Below are 13,200 nucleotides of genomic sequence, written 5' to 3'. Positions count from 1 at the left end.
TACGAGTTTAACAGCAGCTAAATCTTTTTTTTCCCCTCTTTAAAACAAATAGCTCTCATGTGTTTATGACCAATTTTGGCCTCGTACCTGACAGGTCACATATTCTTGTCAAAGTGACAGTCATGAAATCAGTTTCCAAAATGGGAGAGGGTTTATACATGTCTTGCCCCCAGCAGGTTCCACCACCCTTGACCATGGCCCTGACTCTACAGCATTGAACTGAACATCATCACTGTATAAATATTCACCTTTATGACCACAGATGTTTGGGAACAATTGAGTTTTTTCTAGAGCAAGGGCTATTGACATGTGTCGCCATACATATGTAGGACAGATGTGGGAGGAATGGGTGACTTGGATTCCCCTAATGTTATGCTGCAGATGGTTTTCGTGTATTCCACTTTCATGGATCTTAACCACTGTAATGAAAATCCTTTGATGTAAGTATTTTGTGCTCTTGGTAAACACATGGTAGGTCAGTAATATCTGTAGTATTCTGATCATAAGCAGATGTACCTGACGCGCCCCCTGGGCCATATTCTTTAGGGGGAATATCCGGAGCCGGATCAGATGGGAGTTGTAGTCTTCCGAGTGGCTGTGACCCGGTCCGTGCCCAGGGTGTCAAACTCAGTTGTATGTGGCAGTCCTACAGATGTTATAAAGTTCTTAATGTCGACTACGCCACCCGTTGTATTGCGGTCACTATGGCCGCCGCTGCAGCAGGGTCCGCTGAGGCTGATGGTGTAGGTGCAGCTTTGGTGATATAACCCCCAACGGGTGGGGTATAGCCTCAGGGGGATCAGGTGCAGAGGATGGGGGTTGTGGTGATGCAGTGTAGACGGCAATCAGAGACAGAGTCGGGTTATGCAGTTTAGGATGTTTACTCACTGCTGATGTTCTGGTCACTCCAGCTTCGAGTGACTTCCCGAGCCGTGCTGCGTCCACCAGGTTCTGGATCCAGCCAACCCCCAAATAAGTCCGGAGCATGACCCTGAGCTCTCCTTCTGTCCTTTCTCTGGCCGTCCCCACTATTGATCCACCCAGGTCCAGCTCCCTCGGGCCTTCTGTTGGGAGACCCTTGGCCTCGGGTTCCCTGACCCTCCACGTGGTATGCCTTCGTGGTGGATGTGGTGGGTGACCGTGGCAAACGCTGCCCACGGTCTCCGGTCTCTGGCTGGGGTGTGTTTTTGCCCCCACCAGCTTGGGTTCCGGTACCCTGTGCCGACTCTTCACCCGGGGATTTAAGTTGGGTTCTTGGAGTCCTTTTCTTCTGTTTCCCCCTCTGGGTCTCTCTCTCTCCTCTCTCACTCTGGGTCTCTCTTCTCCTCTGCTCGCTGACTTTCTCTCTGCAACTGACCCTGTTCTTAGTTGGTGCCCACCTTATATACACCCTCTATGTGTGAGCTCAGGTGACCAGCACCCAATGAGCTCCTATCTTTACCCAGGCTGCTCCCCCTATCTGCCCCTACACTACTTGGGATGTACCACCCCCCTCCCACTCCAGCCAGGAACAGACTCGGTCGTACCTGCACATTTCTAAGTGGGAGTACCGTTGGTCTGTTCCTCGGAAATGGGATGTGTGTAGTGCATGCAGCCTACTGAGCTCAGTTCCACACTCCTTCCTTACCCGGGAGTGGAATATCACACCTCTGGGTTGAGGTGCAATACCCCTGTAGCAGCCGAATCCTCAGGGTGCTACATACCTAGCTTACCCAGGCAGGTATCATCCAGCATAGCTGTTATGATCTGCAACATGTACTAAGGAAAGATAGGGGAAAGCTGTCCCTACAGTAAGACTAAGCTGAATCCCTACGATGTAGCGGGCTGCCTGTTCCTAGTGAACAGACCCGCCTTAGTCCTCGGCTAGTCTGAACGAAGACCTATAGAATTAAGGGAGGGGTCCCTAAAAGAACTAAGGACTGGAACAAAAATGGGACACCTCCTAAACAGAAGTTGTTGCAGAACACAAAAGACAAACTGACAAAAAGTACTAGAGGTCCAAGAGGACCAAGCGAACTTGACAGAGAAAGGCACAGAAGCACCTGGCTAGAGAGACAGTCAAACACTGAAGTCCAGCACAGCCAGAAGGGCGGAGCTGGAATATAAAGGCAGATGGTCACGTGACCGCAAACAAGAGATAGAAAAAACAAACAGGAGGGTTCTAACAGTACCCCCTCTTTTATGCGGATCCTCCAGGGCCAGGCCTATCCGGAAACCTCCTGTGGAAAGCTTTAATAAGCCTAGGAGCAGAGACATCATCCGTCTTTACCCAGGAGTTGTTTTCGGAACCGAAACCGTTCCAGGAGACAAGATACTGTAATCTCCCTCTATGCCATCTAGAATTCAAGATACGAGAAATTTCATATTCGCTGTCTTCCACCACAGGAGGAACTGTGACAGTGGCGTCCCTATCAGATACGTCAGCCTTTTTCAACTAGGAAACATGAAACACAGGATTAATCTTCCAGGAAGTAGAGACATCCAACCTAACAGCAGACGGGTTAACAACCTGAAGCGCTTTAAAAGGACCCACAAACTTAGGACCCAGTTTTTTAGAGGGAATCCTCAACCGCAGGTTCTTCGAGGACAACCAAACCATGTTAACCACAGTAAACAAAACCTCTTTACGTTTCCTGTCAAAATACTTCTTGGACTTCTTGTTAGCCTCTTGAAGCTTACAATGTACATTAGTCCAAACTCTCTCCAAATCACCGGAAAAATTCTCCTCCTCCGGCACCGCCGACCCCAATTTGGAGTACAAACCAAAAGACGGATGTCTCCCAGTACAACAAAAAAAAGGAGAACACCCAGCCGAGGAGGATGTATGATTGTTAAGAGCAAATTCTGCGAGAGGCAGAAACTCAGACCACACCTCTTGATTGTCCGCCACAAAACAACGCAAAAACTGTTCAACATCCTGGTTCTTTCTTTCAGTCTGTCCATTCGACTCAGGATGATAACCAGACGAAAATGACAAATGGACTCCCAACCTGTCACAAAAAGCACGCGAAAAGCGAGCCACAAACTGAGGTCCTCTATCAGAAACAATATCCGTGGGAACGCCATGGAGCTTGACAATCTCCTTAACAAACGCCTTAGCGAGTGTCTTGGCGCAGGGCAACTTAATGAATGGAACCAAATGACACATCTTACTTACGGTCCACGACCACCCAGATGACAGTAAAACCCTCGGACACAGGAAGATCAGTAATAAAATCCATAGTGAGATGCGTCCAAGGTGCACTAGGAACCTCCAGAGGTCAAAGCAACCCTGCAGCAGGAGTATGTGAAGCCTTTGACCTAGCACACACAGTACACTGACGTACCCACTTGACGACTTCCTTCTGCCATCCAGGCCACCAAAAACTGCGACTGACAAGTCTCTTAGTCTCAGAAACTCCTGGATGACCTGCCAACCGAGACTCATGACACTCCACAAACAAATCTCTCCTAAAGGCTCTAGGCACGAACAACCTCCCATGGGGAGTGTTAGATGGAGCATCATCTTGAGCATTCAGAATCCCATTCTCCAAAACGGAGTCCAAAGCCGCCACCACAACTCCTTTCTGTAAAATGCTCTCCTCCTCCTCGGCACCGACCGTAGGAGAGAAGCTGCGAGATAAAGCATCGGCTTTAACATTCTTAGTACCAGGGATATAGGTAACAGAAAAATGAAACCGAGAAAAAAAAAATGCCCACCTAGCTTGACGGGCATTCAAGCGCTTGGCAGCATCCAGATAGATCAAATTCTTATGATCTGTGAAAACCTGAATAGGAAATCTAGCGCCTTCCAAAAAATGACGCCAATGTTCAAACGCAAGTTTAATAGCCAGCAACTCCCGATATCCAGCATCATAATTCAGTTCGGTTTCCGAAATTTTTTCGAAAAGAAGGCACAAGGATGTACTCCACCCTTGTTCTCCTGAGACAAAACTGCTCCGACCCCCACCGATGAAGCATCGACCTCGACGAAAAAAGGCTTGGTCTCAGCAGGCTGCATAAGGATAGGGGCAGAACTGAACCTCTCTTTGAAATACTCAAACGCTTCAATGGCCTCAGTGGTCCACTGGGCCGTATTCGCACCTTTCCTGGTGAGATCGGTTTGAGGTTAAACAATTACAGAAAAATTCTTAATGAATTTCCTGTAATAATTGGCAAAACCCAAAAACCTCTGTATAGATTTCAAACCAATAGGCCTAGGCCATTCCTGCACAGTCTGAACCCTCACAGGGTCCATCTCGAAGCCCTCGCTGGAGACAATGTAGCCCAAAAAACACATTTTCTGCACAGCGAACTCACATTTCTCCAGCTTAGCAAAGAGTGAATTATCACTCAATAACTGCAAAACTTCACGTACACTCTGCCAATGGGACTCTAGATCTGGTGAATAAATCAAAATGTCATCCAAATACGCAACCACATTCTTACCAATCAAAGGTCTCAGGATGTCATTAATAAGGTTCTGAAAAAATGCAGGTTCATTGGAAAGACCAACAGGCATCACCAGATTCTCAAAATGACCTACTGGAGTGTTAAAAGCAGTTTTCCATTCATCACCCTCCTTCACACGTATCAAATTGTATGCCCCCCGGAGATCAATTTTGGAGAACCACTTGGCTCCCACTAACTGGCTAAACAAGTCAGGAATTAATGGCAATGGGTAGGAATTGCGTACGGTAATCTTATTAATTTCACGAAAATCCAGACATGGACGTAAACCGCCTTCCTTTTTTTTAACAAAGAAGAATCCAACTGCCACAGGCGACTTAGAAGGTCTAATGTGACCAGCAGCCAGGCTAGTCTGTATGTACTCCTCCAGGGCCTTTCTTTCAGGGATAGTCAGATTAAACAAGCGACTTTTGGGAAGAGTAGCATCCGGAACAAACTCAATGGCTCAATCATAATCCCTATGAGGAGGTAAAACTTGTGACTCCTCCTCCGAAAAAACCCTCCAAAAATCTTGATTTCCCCTTTTTCCACAGCCGCAATGCGACAATTACAACATTTATCATAGCACTTCGGACTCCAAGACTTAATCACATTAGTAGACCAGTCCAATAAAGGATTGTGCAGTCTTAACCACGGCAATCCTAGAACAACTGGAGAGGGCAAATTATCCAAAACAACCAAGTTCAAAATTTCTTGGTGAACTCCATTGATAGTGAGGGGAAATGCAGCAGTCTTGTGAGTAATACATTTCAAAGGAGTGTTATCAATTGCAACCACAGAAATAGGTGATGACAAAGGTTTGGATTTCAATTTAAGGTTTTCCAAAAACCCTTTATCAATCATATTAAGTGTTGAACCACAATCCACAAATACCTGAAATTCAATCAAATCTCCCTGCAGAGTAGAACTCCCAGAAAGAAACACTCCTGCAGAGCGTAAACAAGCTATACGGGCGTAACTGACCTTTTTTTTTTCTTTACTTAAACGACGCTCACAATACTGACAAATGGTCAGCTTTACCACAATAAAGACACAATCCCTCGGCGAATCTCCGATCTGTTTCTTGAGAGCGGAGTGACATCGCCCCAACCTCCATCGGTTCCCCGCCGTCAAAGCAGATTTTCTGGGAACTAGGACCTGACATTACAGGAGTCTTTATCTCATTGAGCCTGCACCTCAGTCTCCTGTCTATACGAACAGCTAACTACATAGCTTCCTGCAGTGTCTCAGGTGCAGGGAATACAATTAGCAAATCCTTAACCCTTTCACTCAGACCAGCAAGAAATAAACATCTCAATGCCGGATCATTCCACTTAACTTCTGAAGCCCATCTCCTGAAGTGTGTGCAATAAATTTCAACATCATCTGACCCCTGATTCAAACTCTAAGTTCAGATTCAGCAGATGAGATTCGATCAGGATCGTCATATAATAGCCCCATAGCAGAAAAAAATTCTTCAACAGACCTTAAACACGGATCATTAGGCTGGAGATAAAAGGCCCACCCCTGTGGTTCATTGCGCAAAAGTGACATAATAAAACCAATGCGCTGTGATTCATTCCCAGAGGATCTTGGTCTCAAACAAAAATATAACAAACAAGCATTTTTAAAGGAAAAAAAATCTTCTGTTTACCATAAAAAGCATCAGCAGTCCTACCTTGGGTTCGACAAAATGCGCTCTGGAACAGCTACTCACGTGTTGCTGAAGCTCGGCCACCTCCAGAGACAATCCCTGCAGGCGTTGAGCCAAATCCTGGACGGAAACCATACTGATCTTTCTTTCCTTTTAGTTTTTTGGGCTGGACTTACTGTTATGATCTGCAACATGTACTAAGGAAAGATAGGGGAAAGCTGTCCCTACAATAAAACTAAGCTGAATCCCTACGATGTAGCGGGCTGCCTGTTCCTAGTGAACAGACCCGCCTTAGTCCTCGGCTAGTCTGAACGAAGACCTATAGAATTAAGGGAGGGGTACCTAAAAGAACTAAGGACTGGAACAAAAATGGGACACCTCCTAAACAGAAGTTGTTGCAGAACACAAATGACAAACTGACAAAAAGTACTAGAGGTCCAAGAGGACCAAGCGAACTTGACAGAGATAGGCACAGAAGCACCTGGCTAGAGAGACAGTCAAACACTAAAGTCCAGCACAGCCAGAAGGGCAGAGCTGGAATATAAAGGCAGATGGTCACGTGACCGCAAACACAAGATAGAAAAAACAAACAGGAGGGTTCTAGCAATAGCTATAGCTGAGTAATTAAGATTGCACTTTTATACGAACCTCTTCTTCACCTATCCTTTATTACTCTTGTAAGGGGGGTGCTATGACAAAAACTATCAGAGCACTCATCCAACCTCTTACTACAAATATATCTTAACTGTGCCCATAGTGTGTAACCCCCAAGTTTGTTCCCTCAAATGAGAGAATGCAACTGTAAAGCCAGTTGCCTCATATGAAGTGAACAGTCGTTCAAGTTGAAAGTTAACGTAGGACCATTGACTATAATAATGCAGATGGAGACACAGTGTGCTCTGTTGGACATCATTTTCAGCTGTATATGCCTAGCTAAAGCGGGTAGCAAGATGTAGTCTACTACGTCTTGCTGCCTGCCTCCAATAAGCTGATATGGACAAACATAATGTGGGACAGAGCACACTTTGACTCCATCTGCATTATTATAGTCCATTGCCTCGTTAGTGCATGAGCCCAAATCCCATTTTGCAGGGAAGATGGTTGGACATAAGCCCAGACAGAGCCACTGAGCATAACGTCAAACATGATGTGAACCTTGCCTTAGGGCACACATGTCAAACTCCGGCCCGTGGGACAAATTTGGCCCGCAGGGTGGTTTTATTTGGCCCTCGACACCAGAACCATCATTCCTATGTGGGACCATAATTCTGTATGGAGGACTATGTGGGACTCATTATTCTGTATGGAGGACTATGTGGGACCCATTATTCTGTATGGAGGACTATGTGGGGCCCATTATACTGTATACTGGTTGGCCCGAAACTTTGTCTAAGTTTTTCATTTTGGCCCTCTGTGTGTTTGAGTTTGACTTCCCTGAGCTAGGGTCTTCGGTCACAAGCCTCGAATTTTCTGTTTTGTTCTCTTCTCAGTCTTCCTTTGGGCTGGGTAAATGTCAGATGCCAGATTAAGGAATGTCACACCTGACTATATCAGTCTTTTCAATGGATTATAATATCTGCCACTAAAAGCTGCAAATAATTTTATTTTGTATTGAGCATTTTAAATATGAAATTATATTAAATAGGTTTTACCAATAATTAGGATACGTGATAACTAGAGATGAGCAAATTGATTCGATGCAAATCAAATTTGCTTAATTCGGTGATTAGAACAATCTGCCATTTGCTTTGTGCTAATCTCCTAAAATGCATGTTGAAATTTTACACGTCAGAAGATTGCATCAACCAAAGAAGGATCACATGACCAAAGACAGACTTTCCCATAATGCCTTGAAGCTATCACATCACATGATATAGCATAGCCATTCCAGAGGGACCTTCACAGCCTGTATAAAAGCAGAGACAGGGAATGCAGCAGCCATTTTGGGATGAATCTGGATAGTGAGAGGACATAGTTGTAAAGACTTGGAAAGAAAGTTATAAAGCACTGAACAAACTGTACAGCTAGTGTGTAACAGCTCAGCAGTGAAAAAGATTAGTGCGTGAGGAAAAGAGATTACACGTTTTTCAGGGCTTCAAATTGATTCTCCTCAAATCAAATTTTTTGAAAATTTAGTCTAATGGAGCGAATTTGAATTTCAAAAAATTTGCTAATCTCTAGTGATAATTTACTGATTGTTGGTGGTCTGAGTTCTAGGACCCCAGCGATTAAAACAATGAGGCACTGAAAAGCCCCAGTCTGATTGGAATGGAGGTCGGGCATTTGCACCTCTGCTTCTTTTAGTGTCTATGGAAATGCCGTAGAAAGTATAGTGCACAGGTACTTCTTTAATTTCCATAGACAATGAATAGAGCAGCAAGGTAAGTGCTTTACCATCGCTCCATTAAAACTCCTCATCACTGCAGTCAGTTAGTGATGGAACAGGGATATATGAACCCCATTCTAGTGATTCAATGCAGGGAGCCCCTGTGATCGTACATTTATCAACTGAACTGTAGATAAATGGTATCAATTTTGGGAAACCCCTTTAAAGAGTAAGATGCGTTTTCTGTCCCTGATAGCGCTATAGGCACTCCATGCCATGCCTCCATATTGCCCTGTATTAGGGTACTTCACACAACCATATTTTTAGTTGGTCCGAGTGCTGTCCTTGAAAAAACTGACATCAAATGGACAGCACTCGAACTAATGTTACTCAACAGCGCTGTTCAGATAACAGTGCAAACAAGAGTTAAGAGGAGGACACTCACACTGCCATCCATCCTGTCTATTTGATCAAATACTGGAGATACCAGGGATGCTGAGGTAAGAAGAGGTCGCTCGCACTGCTGCCCACCATGTCTATCTGATCTAATACTGGATATACTAAGAGTGCTGAGGTAAGAAGAAGCTGCTCACACTGATGTCCACACTATCTTTCTGATCTAATACTGGATATACTAAGAGTGCTGAAGTAACAGGAGGCTGCTCATACTGTTGTCCACCCTGTCTATCTGATCCAATACTGGATATACTAAGAGTGCTGAGGTAAGAAGAAGCTGCTCACACTGATGTCCACACTATCTTTCTGATCTAATACTGGATATACTAAGAGTGCTGAAGTAACAGGAGGCTGCTCATACTGTTGTCCACCCTGTCTATCTGATCCAATACTGGAGATACCAGGGATGCTGAGGTAAGAAGAGGCTGCTCACACTGCTGTCCACCCTGTTTATCTGATCTAATACTGGAGATACTGGGGCTGCTGAGGTAAGAAGAGGCTGCTCACACTGCTGTCCACCCTGTTTATCTGATCTAATACTGGAGATACCGGGGCTGCTGAGGTAAGAAGAGGCTGCTCACACTGTTGCCCACCCTGTCTATCTATTCTAATACTGGATATACTAAAAGTGCTGAGGTAAGAAGAGGCTGCTCACACTGCTGTCCACCCTGTCTAACTGATCTACTACTGGAGATACCAGGGTTGCTGAGTTAAGAAAAAGCTGCTCACACTGCTATTCACCCTGTATATGTGATCTAATACTGGAGATCAAAAGGTACTGAGGTAAGAAGAGACTGCTCACGCTGCTGTCCATCCTATCTGATTTAATACAGGAGATCAAAAGGTGCTGAGGTAAGAAGAGGCTGATCACATTGCTGTCCACCCTGTCTATCTGATCTAATGCTGGAGATACCAGTGGTGCTGAGGTAAGAAGAGGCTGCTGGCACTGTTGTCCACCCTGTCTATCTGATCTAATACTGGAGATAACAGAGATCTCATGTAAGACAAGGCCACTCAAACTTATGTATAACAATATAAGTAACTTCAGGTCACAGCAAAGGAGTTTCCTCCTGCACATGCTCACAGGTATCTTACCTAACATTCTATTACAGGTTTATGCCAGTCTAACGAGGTGATGGCTATTTTAATCCTATAGTGATTACCTCCCTAGACAAAACGATTGTGACCTGCTAATTAAATGTATTTAGGAATTTATGTATAATAACATTTCCTTCAGTTATTTTTTTTTTTTTATTCCCAGAGAACCCCTTTAAGTTAGATATTTACTGAATGTACCGAATGAATGACCTATATGTTATAATGTCCTGATAAGGGAATATTCATGTTGTGCATTGAATGATATTTTCCCATGATGTTTCATCTGTAAGAAGGAGCGCTTGTAATGGAGTGTCGTGAACTTGATTGCTGATGTCTATTTTGGTTTTGAATAGACAACCTTACAAGTGTAAGATGACTAGCAATCAATCCTTTAATAAGCGAGCGTGCCCTGGGGGTGCTGCACAAAAGAAAGCAAATCATAACACACAGGCTAAATTGTGCACTGGTTTATGAGGGAGAGAAGCAGATTTCTCAGCAATATGTGGTCGCTATTGTAAACAGGAAGGTCGGACAGCTGGACTGTGCTGAACTCATCCCTAATAACACCAACTCCCAGTGCAACTTAATCATGTGCAATCCGGAAAATGCTCAACACATATCAGCCAAGTGTAATACATGACACTTTGGCATTTGCACAGTGATAAATGACTAGGAATTGGGACATTTCATCATTGACTGTAGAACTTTTTCTGCATGAGACCCACTACATATTAAAAATGCAGAAACAGAGACCTTGTACTTCTCAAATCCTATTTTGTTTCATAATACAAATAAGGCTTTGTTCACACAGAGTTTTTTGAGGCACACAGAACCAAGGGTTGTTGTTTATTTTTAGCAGAAACCACTTCAGAATGTTTTCCTATTTTATTGAGTTTTTTAAGTCGTTTTTCATTTCCTGAAGTAGTTTTGAAGAGTTTTGGAAGAGTTTTTTCTCCCTGCACCTGCAGCAATTTTTTCCCAGTTATTTAATTTATCAGTGCCAGTTTGCAGCAGATACCATGAGGATCTGTTTAAAAAAATTACTTTTTTCTCCACCAGTTGTTTTTCTAAACCTCTTCAGAGGGAAAAAACTGTAAAAAAAACAACAACAAAAAAAACGCTCTGATGAACAGCTCATGGTGTGTCCACAATACGTTTTTTTTTTTCAGGAATTTTGGGAGCAAAATTTTTATAAAAGTCTGGAGTTAAATTATCTTGTGTTTTGATTGGAGAGTTGGGGAGCTTCTGCTTCAAAAACGCCTGAAAAAAACCCTCAGTGTGAACATAGCTTAAGTGGATTTTATATAGAAATTACTAGGAAAAGTAATTTTGAAGCAGGAGGATTTTGGAGGGGATTTGATCCAAAATAACTCTGTGTGAGCAAAGCCTAAAAGAGTTAAGATCAAGAAATAATTATAAAAAAGATGTAATAAAAAAAAACTATATTCATTCAATTCCAACCGATCCAGCACTGCCATTTTATTTAGGTCCCTGCAGTGATGATGCCACATACCTCTATGTGACAGCTGCACCCATCACGATTCTCATCCTACTCAAGCTGTCAGGCTTGGACTGGCCCACAGGAGAGCAGGAGAATCCTCCGGTGGGCCACCACCCTCTTATATGAGCAGTACTTGGCACTATATACTTGAATCACTATGTACAAACAAAGGCAGCATCTTATTCATGTAACAATCTACCCAGTTCATTGTTATATAAATCTGTGATTGAGGATAATGTCATATTAACATGTAGCAGAAAAGTGGGGCCCTGGAGTTGGTTACTGGTGGGCCCTTGGCACCCCAGTCTGACACTGTGTAAAGCCTTAATGGTCTGACCCCCATTTTAATCTGAGCCAGTTGATTGAATTGCATCATGGTCTTGGTCCAGAACAATAAAATAATTACTTTTCGGGACACTTTACACAGATACTGATTACATCTTAGTATAAATACATTTTGGCAGGAATTTCAGTTTAAAGAGAAATGGTTACGTTAGTGAAAATGACATCAAGAGGCAACCAAGGCCATTGTGTGTTATTATATGTTACTGCCGGCTACTGAACAGAAAGAAGCCGCTACAGGAAAAGCCATTATGAAATAAAATGAAAATGTAATTAGGATGAGGTTAGCATAGACATTTAAACCATTGCACTTCTTATGATGATGTGATGAGCGTGGGTAAGGCTCTTCGGAGGCGCAGTCATCATTGGTAATAAATGACAGCACATCACAACTTAGTGAAGAGGTCGGCTGCTTGTTGTAAATTTCTCTCTTTTGACGTAAATAAATCTAAAGTAACAGAGCGCGTCCACTAATCTCATCCACTGTGATAGATTTTTGATTCATGAAGAGTGCTCTCCGGGACTATAGGTGTGGGTCAGGTGAGATATGGAACAATCATATGGGAAAAGATTTATAGATATATACTGTAAGGTAGCGCTATTCATCACTCTGGGGTACTCGCTTCACCGGGTCAATTAAAGCACACATGCAACGTTTTTCCGGTAATTCACAGTCCAGCAGTTTATTACATATCATAAACCGCTCATAACATAGTCCATCTCAGTGGCTCGCCGACATGTTACACATATAATATCCAAGAGCCTTTCCAGTGACAGATATGCCCAGACACAGCCTTCAGCAAGGTAACAATATCAAGGTCCACATCAAGCAGCGTTTTTACCTTTGCCGGGTCGTAGCTGCTTCAGTCAGCTCAGTTCTGCCACAGCTGTGGCTTTAAGGCTTCCCAGATGGGGCCTCCGGGCCACGTACCTTCAAAGGCTACTGGTATCTCAAACACAGAGGGATCCAGCCTCTGCCTTCCAGGCTAGTGGAGTCCCACACAGGGACCAGGCCTCTTGCCCTCCAAGGCTACTGGTATCCTAAACACAGGGGGATCCAGCCTCTGCCTTCCAGGCTTCACCAGGCCTCTCTCTCTAGGCCTCACCAGGCCACTCTTTCTCTCCCTGTTTCAAAACTACCAGGGTTTATATATCCTTTTGTGCACACAGGACCTGTGATGATGTCACAGTCACGTGATCAGTCACCTGAGGGGGAGGTAAATGGTCAGCTAGAGCACGCCCCCTGGACATTCTAGCAATGCAGCAAGCCACTGCATTACATATCCCCCCCCTCTGTTCAAACTTGTGGGGTTGAACACATAACATACACAATCACATTATTACCCACGGTTCACACAGAGACCATGTACTTGACAATTGCGCTGCTCAGCCCCT

At 44.0% G+C, this 13,200-nt stretch overlaps 1 long non-coding RNA gene across 2 annotated transcripts in view; it reads left to right on the top strand.

The window, feature by feature from the left end:
• LOC141249840 (uncharacterized) overlaps positions 1–13,200 on the top strand; it is a 36,561-nt gene that overhangs the window by 13,438 nt on the left and 9,923 nt on the right. The window lies entirely within an intron of this gene.

The sequence above is a fragment of the Phyllobates terribilis genome, unplaced genomic scaffold (genome assembly GCF_046119375.1).
Source record: "Phyllobates terribilis strain yellow unplaced genomic scaffold, ASM4611937v1 Scaffold_2__4_contigs__length_985480577, whole genome shotgun sequence".
Classification (NCBI taxonomy): Eukaryota; Metazoa; Chordata; class Amphibia; order Anura; family Dendrobatidae; genus Phyllobates; species Phyllobates terribilis.
Note: the sequence above shows the minus strand (reverse complement) of the source record. Positions and strands in the feature narration are given on the sequence as shown.